An 8,172-nucleotide genomic window follows, 5' to 3' on the forward strand; every position below is an offset into this window, starting at 1 on the left:
ATGTCAATTAGAAGTAATAACTTATAAAACTGCAATAATTAAGACCATGTGCTATAAACACATGAAAAACAGGTCAACACTCTAGGTTTAGAAGTAGATCTGTATACATATGGGAATTCAGTATACAATAAATCTGGCATTTCAAGTCAAGGAGGAAAAATAGTTTATTCAGTAACTGGTTTGTGGACAAATTATCTAGAAAAAAATTAAGTTGAATCTGTATCCTATGCACTAGAATAAGTTCCAGAGGAATGACAATTACATTTCAATAAAGCTTCCTTGGTGGCTCAGTGGGTAAAGAATCTGCCTGCAATGCAGGATACACAGAAGACCCAAGTTCAATCCCTAGATTGGGAAGATCCCCTGGAGAAGGAGATGGCAACCCACTCCAGTATTCTTGCAAGGGAAATTCCATGGACAGAGGAGCTTGGCAGGTTACAGTCCAAAGGACTGTAAACAGTTAGATATGACTGCATGACAAAGCTGAAAAAATACATTTGGGGTGAAAAAATGAAATCATTCAGCTACCAGGGCATGGTACAGGAATCATGAGCAATTTGTTTTTATAATAATTTCCCTTAGAAAAGGAAAAAACCTTCTATATAGAATACAAAACCTAGAATCTGTATCCTGGGTGATAAAGAATTGGGCTGGCCTGTCTCCAGTTCCTGGGAGGTAACCTTTCAATACTTGAAATTTCTTCGGTGATAAGAATGTCTGTGTCATCCTTAGTGGACCCCAAAAGTTTATACTAAGGAGATGACTCAACTGAGGGCTTCCAGAACAGGAAGACCAGCAGGTGATTAGAGGGCTGGCTCTTTGAGTCACGTGTGTCAGCCAGCCTCGGGATGGATGGGACAGGGAGCTAGAGGTTGAGTTCAATTGAGTGGCCAGTGATCCAGTCACTCACACCTACATGATGAAACCATGGAAACTCAGGACACCATTGCCCAGGGGAGGCCCCCTCACTACCAATCCTCAGCATGTTGTCACGCGTCACTGCGCCAGGAGGGTATGTCCTGGCTTCACAGGGACAGCACATCGGGGCCCCTCCCAGATCTCGCCCTCCATGTCTCTGCTTTAGACTGGTTTTGATTCGTATCCTTTTTGCTGTAATAAAACTGAAGTTTAAAGAAAAAACTGCATAGCACTTTCCTGAGTTCTGTGAGACATTCTGGCAAATTATTGAATATGAGTGGGGCATGGAGAACCCAAACTGTTGCCCATTGGCCAGAAGTGTGGAGGCCCTGGTACATCTGAAGCCTGGAAAGAGACAAGACCCTCACCTTCAAGGTTTGGCCTGACTCTGTAGTTGGAGTCAGAAGTCATGACACCACTAACAAAGAGACTAATAACTGCTTACGTTAAACTCAAAAATTGTCTACATGTGAACAATGTAGAAAATACAAGAAGAGTGTGGAAATACAAACAGGGAAAAATGTTTGCACTCATACAGTGGAGAATGACTATATTTTCTAACAAATAAGGATTATGTTCAATACAAAAAAAAATTACAAAAAGATTAACAAAAAGTGAAATACAAAAATCTTTTAAACTTATAAAAAGATACTTAATACCACTTTATAATAAGAAAAATGCAAAATGATACTTCTTTTTAAGAAATTCTTTGTTTTGCTTTGTTTTTTGAGTGCACCACATGTGGGATCTTGGTTCCTAAACCAGGGATTAAATTGACTGCCTCCTGCAGTGAAAGGGTGGAGTCTTAACCACTGCACTGCTAGGGAAGTCCCAAAATGATAATTCTTAAGACATCATTTTTTTTTACCAACCCCAGGTTGGGAAAGATCAGAAGTTTGGATCACAGATAGCTTGTGGGAGAAGCTGGAGCTGTTTCCTCACCCTTCCTGGTGGAAGGTCCATCTGTGAAACCCCCAGGAAAGGCAGTTTGGCAGTGACTTGCATCTGACCTTCAGCCCAGTGATACTACTTTTGGAAATTGATCCTGCAGCTAGACCTGTCCACATGTAAAATTATTTATGTACAAGCTTCTTTATTTATTTAAGACAGTGCTATTTCGAACAGCGAAATATTGGAAATAATCTATATGTTCATCAGTAGGAGAGAGGTCGAATGAACTAAGCAACATCCAGATGATAAAATGTGTATCCAAACAATAACATGAAGTAGGAAGCCTCTGTGTGCTTCTTTAAAACACAGCAAGTGAAAAACAGGGCACACGAAGTGGGTGGTTTGTGAAAGAAGTGTGCCTGGAGCAGACAGGATGCCTGTCTGCTCCAGCTTTCTTAAGAAAGTGCTGCAGGCTGGGGCTTAAACATCAGACACTCATTTCTCACTGTCTGGAGGCTTGAACATGGATGTCACAATGTTGGCAGGGCTGATTTCTCCTGAGCCTTTCTTTCTGCTTGGCTATGGACACCCCTCTGTCTTCACATGGTCCTCCCGCTGTGTGTCTGTGTCCTAATCTCCTCTTCCTGTAAAGACATCAGTCATTTTGAGTTAGGGCCTTCCTGTAAGACCTCATTTTACCTTGCTGTTGTTTAGTCACTAAGTCATGTCGAACTCCTTTGCGACCCCATGGACTATACCATGCCAGGCTCCTCTGTCCATGGGATTTCCCAAGCAAGAATATTGGAGTGGGTGGCCATTCCCTTCTCCAGGGCATCTTCCTGACTCTGGGATCAAACCTGCATCTCTTGCATTGGCAAGCAGGTTCTTTACCACTGACCCACCCATATGACCCCATTTTACCTTAATCACCTCTTTAAAGGCCCTGCCTCCAAAAGCAGCCCCATGCTGAGGTACTGGAGATTAGGGTTTCAACATATGAATGGAGGGGTGAAATTCAGCCCCTAACAGGGTTTTTAAAAAAACAGGGAAGCTGTAGACACAGATACATGTTTGTGTATGAATCAAATACCTATGGAACATACACAAGAAACCGTTAACACTATTTGCCTCCAAGGAGGGGATATGAGTGGCTGGAGGACGGGGGCGGGAAGGGAGAGGTCTCATTCCTTATCCTTTAGAACATTCTGGGTTTTGTATCATTATTTAGATTATGGATCGAAAGCTATACGAGTTTTTGAATTTCAAATCAAGGAGTTGAGTTGGCATGTGGGACTTCGGACCACATCCAGCATTTAATGGGAAGGCTGTTTCTCTGTTGATGAAAGAAGTAGTCCTTACATTCTTCAAAGACAATAATTGCCTGCCTGGCATTTATGTGCTGGCTACTGGGAGCCAATGTCGTCACAAGATGAACACGTCCTATTTTTAAAACAAGCATTTGGACATTCATCTATTCTCAGAGTCCAATTTTCAGTGGCAACAGCATTTTCCTGTCGCTAACTTTAACACGGAGGATAACGTGTTTGTAGCTGACAGCTATCTAACAAATAGTAAAGTATGGTGCGTAATGATATATGTTTACTCAGACTAAAATGTATGTATTTAGCTAAAGCTAAATAATACAGCCTGTATTGCCACAAGATAGAGAAATAAAGCAGAGCTTTAATAAATCTCAGTAATAGTAAATTTCCCAATTTCTTTCTCTTAAGAAGTTGAAAAGATGTATCATATAGACGATAAGACTGATAAATTCACCAGTATATTTTCAGGGCTAAAAGTAGCAATGAGTAAAGGGTGTAGTCCTTCAGGGCTAGATGTTTTCAAGATACGTTCACCCAAAGTTTTTTTTAATTTTTATTTATCTCTTTATTTTTGACTGTGCTGGATCTTCACTGCTTTCTCTAGTTGCGGTGAGCAGGGTCTACTCTTCATTGGGGTGCTTGGGCTTCTCATTGCAGTGCTTTCTCTTAGTTGGCAGAGCACGGGCTCCAGGCATGTGGGTTCCATAGTTGTGGTGTATGGGCTTAGTTGCCTCATGGCACATGGGATCTTCCCGGACCAGGGATCGAATCAGTGTCCCCTGCATTGCAAGGTGGATTCTTTACCACTGGACCACCACAGAGGCCTCAGAGGTTTGTTTGTTTGTTTTTAATGTTTATTTATCTGGCTGCACCAGGTCTTAGTTTAGGCATGGAAACTCTTGGATGTAGCAATGTGGGGTCCAGGTCCCTGACTAGGGATGGTACCCAGGCCCCCTGCATTGTGAGCTCAGAGTCTTAGCCACTGGACCACCAGGGAAGTCCCAGCTCATTTATTCCTCGTAAATACGCTTTGAAGCTTAAGTTTGGGCTCATATTTTACAGATGAAAAATGTGAGTCAGTGTAGCAGGAAAATGGCCAGCAACAATTCTGAGTCTTCTTACACTGTTTCAGCCTTGCAGCAGCCTTCAGAGGCTGTTTGTTTGGTATTTGTATCTAGAAATATTGCCAATTTGCATAAACTGGTCCAACTTCAATTTAGCCAATGGGTCTGCCCAAATAGCAAGAATATGGAATTCAGGAACCAAATTATGAAGTTAAAAAGCACACAAGAGAAGGGAAAATCTCCAACAGTACATGAGCACTCATTTACCGAGTGATAATTGCAGTATGCAAAGCGTTTTCACACAGCTTGTCTCATTTAATCCCTACCATGGGAAATATGTAGGCCAGTTCTTAACACAAACCTTCAAAAGAGCATTATATTAATAATATAAAATCTTTAATAAAGACTAATGTAAAGTCTTTTATAATCTGTCTATGCCATGGAATGCTTCAATATATATCCACAGATGCACCTAAAACCCTACAAAGTGTAAAACCTGGGTACATGATAGAACCCCATAACAGAGGAGTAACTGAACATGAAAAGGTTCATTTTCCCAAGAATTAAACATAGAGCAATCAGCTCTGTAGCGCTGGAAGGCAGTCGAAACCTCTCTCCAAGGTCCTGAGCACCTGACCGGGTGTCAGCCCACCATCCACTCAGCAAAATATAATGGACTCCTTAGCTTTGGTTACCAAAGATCTGATTGCAACTGTGACTGCAGGGTTCACCTGAATTACCTACAGACTTGTCAGTGATAGGAAGCAGGTCCAGGAAATAAAATAAACTAACCAAAACTGTTCTGCTTCCATGCTTAGCCTAGACCCAAGTTCTGAAATAGTGGTTTCTAACTTTTGTTCCCTAAGACATCCTGGGTCATCTCCAAATTTCACAGAGTCAGCAAAACGGACCTTGGCACACCTACCTGGATTCTCTTATTATTATTTTTTTTTTTTTGTACTAGAAAGTCATGACCAATACCTAGACGTCAAGTCACTTTGCAGAATGCCAGGAAAATGGAGTTTTAGGGGTTTTTAAAAAATATTTGCTTGTTTATCTTTGGCAGAGTTGGGTCTTGGTTGTAGTACATGGGATCTTCGTTGCAGTGCAAGGGCCTCTCTCTAGTGTGGTGCCCGGGCTCCAGAGCTGCAGGCTTAGTTGCCCTGCAGCGCTTGGGATCTTAGTTCCCAGACCAGGAGTCAAACCCATGTCCCCTACATCGGAAGGTGGATTCTTAATCACTGGGCCAGCAGCAAAGTCCCCAAACTGGAGTTTTTAAAACATCATGTGTATACTCATTATGTTTCATTCTGCCTGTCAAAGAGAAATATAGCATTGTGGTAACTTATTTTGGAAATAACACTGATGGACTTACTTGTTGACAGAAGTATCTGAAGAACTTAATAGTATTTATTTACTCAAATAGTCTATGTTGACAACCTGTGCAAATCACCACATGATAAGACAATAAGATAATCGGGAAAACCCTGTCTGCAGAGTCACAGGGACTTAGGTTGAATCCTGACTCTGCCACATACTACCTGTGTCATCTTAAGCAAGTTACATCACCTCCCTGGGCCTCAGTCTCCTCATGTAAAATGGTCACATGATGTCACCCCTCCAAAAGAGGTACTGTTCTATCTCAAAAAAACTGGAAGGGAAGAAAAGGCAATGAAATGGACCAAGAATATTTGGACACATTTGAGACTTACCTTTCTGTTTAAAAAAAGAAGTTCTATTTCTTTTTGACTGTGCTGAGTCTTTGATGCTACACACAGGCTTCCTGTAGTTGTGATGAGCAGGGGATACTCTCCAGTTGTGGTGCTTGGGCTTCTAATGGTGGAGGCTGCTCTTGTTGCGTGAGCACAGACTCTAGGTGTGCAGGCTCAACAGTTGCAACTCGAGGGCTCTAGAGAGTGGGTCAGTAGTCATGGAGCACAGGCTGAGTTGCCCCGTGGCACGTGGAATCTTCCTGGATCAGGGAAGGAACCTGTGTTCCCTGCATTGACAGGTGGATTCTTATCCACTGGACCACCAGGTAAGTTCTACATTTGATACGTATTATTTATTGTTCACTTCATTTTACTGACCTTGAGTTTCCATATCCTGAAAGCCTTCGTGCCTTCCTTACATAGTTATTGTGAATTCAAAATGGGGTAACACCCATGAGAATTCCCTGGAAACTGTATATGTTGTTAAAACCCATTCCTCACTTTCTGTACATTTCCCCAGTAATGGCCAGAATTGTTGCCTCCAAAGATGACCCCCAGTGACCCACATTCCCAGCATTCCTGCTGGGAGGGTCCCCCGTCACACTGGATCTGGACCAGCCTGGAACGCCATCAACCAGGAGAACACAGGAGGAGTGATTGGGCCAATTCCAGCCCCCAGAGGCTGCAGGCACACACCTGTCAGCTCAGCTCATGCTCTTGTAGGGGCCTTGAGCGGAGTGTGGGAGGTCTGGCCACCTCCACACCTGTACAAAGAGAGGGGTGGGGGAATGGCTGCCCCACTTGCTGGCTGAGCCCCAACTTCCCATCGTCCCCCCTGAGGCTTCACGGGCAAGAACCACCCTCATGGGTGTGACTGACCCGGATCTCTCCAGCCACCGTGGACTGAGCATTCTGCCTCTGTGGACCAGTCTCCTCCCCAGCACGTGAGGCTGGAGGGGCCCCTTTATGCCAGGGAGTGCCAAGGGGAACTGGGAATGGTGGTGCTGATTCAGTGGGTCACGTCGGTTAGGACGAGCCTGAGCTACCATGGTTCACACAGACTGTCACGAGTTAATGGCACAAGATCGCTGGCCATCTGCCCCTGGGATCCAAGCAGCAGCCTAGCAGGCAGAGGTACGCCATCTACTTACTTGAGGGGAGGCTGAAAGTCTGCGAAAGGAGCAAGTGAAGAGCTGGGAGGAAGGAGAGATGGGGAGGATAACCAGGAGGCTGTGTGTGTACTCCTGGCCTGCAGGATGCCCCACTGTGCTATGATGTCTTCACAGCCACCCTCCAGAGATGAGACCCAGTCCCGATTTACAGTTGAGGAAATGTAAGTCACAGAGCCCAGGGACACAGAAACTGCAAGAGGTGGCGGGAGAATCGGGCCCAGGCCGCCCCAGCCCACAGGGCAGGCTGATGTGTCCACAGACGTGGGGCCAGCACTTGACCTTACCCAGGCTTCCCGAAGCCTTGAACACCCCCCCCCCACACCCCACACACACCAGCTGGAATGTGATCCTGTACCCATTGTTCTGACTACACCAGGAACTGACAAAACTTCTCCCTCTTTTTTTTTTTTTTAATTTTTATTTATTTGGCTGTGCTGTGTCTTCGGAGAAGGCAATGGCACCCCACTCCAGTACTCTTGCCTGGAAAATCTCACGGACGGAGGAGCCTGGTGGGCTGCAGTCCATGGGGTCGATAAGAGTCGGACACGACTGAGCGATTTCACTTTCACTTTTCACTTCCATGCATTGGAGAAGGAAATGGCAACCCACTCCAGTGTTCTTGCCTGGAGAATCCCAGGGACGGGGGAGCCTGGTGGGCTGCCGTCTCTGGGGTTGCACAGAGTCAGACACAACTGAAGCGACTTAGCAGCAGCAGCAGCAGCAGCTGTGTCTTAGTTGTGGCACATGGGATCTAGTTCCCTGACCAGGGATTGAACCTGGGCCCCCTGCATTAGGAGCAGAGGGTCTTAGCCACTGGACCATCAGGGAAGTCCCCACGTTCTCTTGCCGGCACCCCCTCCTCCACTGCCCCTGTGCAAACATCTCTAGTGAAGGCAGGTGGCAGAGGGATGGGAGAGGCTACCCAGACCCCAGCCTCGCTCTGCTGCCAGCAGCAGTCCTCAGGCCTTGGTTGCTTTTCTGCCAAATGCATCTGGTTGACCCCAGAGAGCTTGCAGCCCTGACAGCCCACGATTCAGGAACCACTGCCCGAATGACTCCCTCTCACAGGACTGTTGTAGCCCATGTGGAAGTT

At 45.3% G+C, this 8,172-nt stretch overlaps 1 non-coding gene across 1 annotated transcript; it reads right to left on the reverse strand.

The window, feature by feature from the left end:
- Positions 1 to 7,834: 7,834 nt before the first annotated feature.
- On the reverse strand, positions 7,835 to 7,907 carry TRNAR-CCU (transfer RNA arginine (anticodon CCU)). The gene has a single exon. It is a non-coding gene; the product is annotated as a tRNA-Arg (tRNA).
- Positions 7,908 to 8,172: the final 265 nt, after the last annotated feature.

This window comes from Budorcas taxicolor, chromosome 22 (assembly GCF_023091745.1).
Source record: "Budorcas taxicolor isolate Tak-1 chromosome 22, Takin1.1, whole genome shotgun sequence".
Classification (NCBI taxonomy): Eukaryota; Metazoa; Chordata; class Mammalia; order Artiodactyla; family Bovidae; genus Budorcas; species Budorcas taxicolor.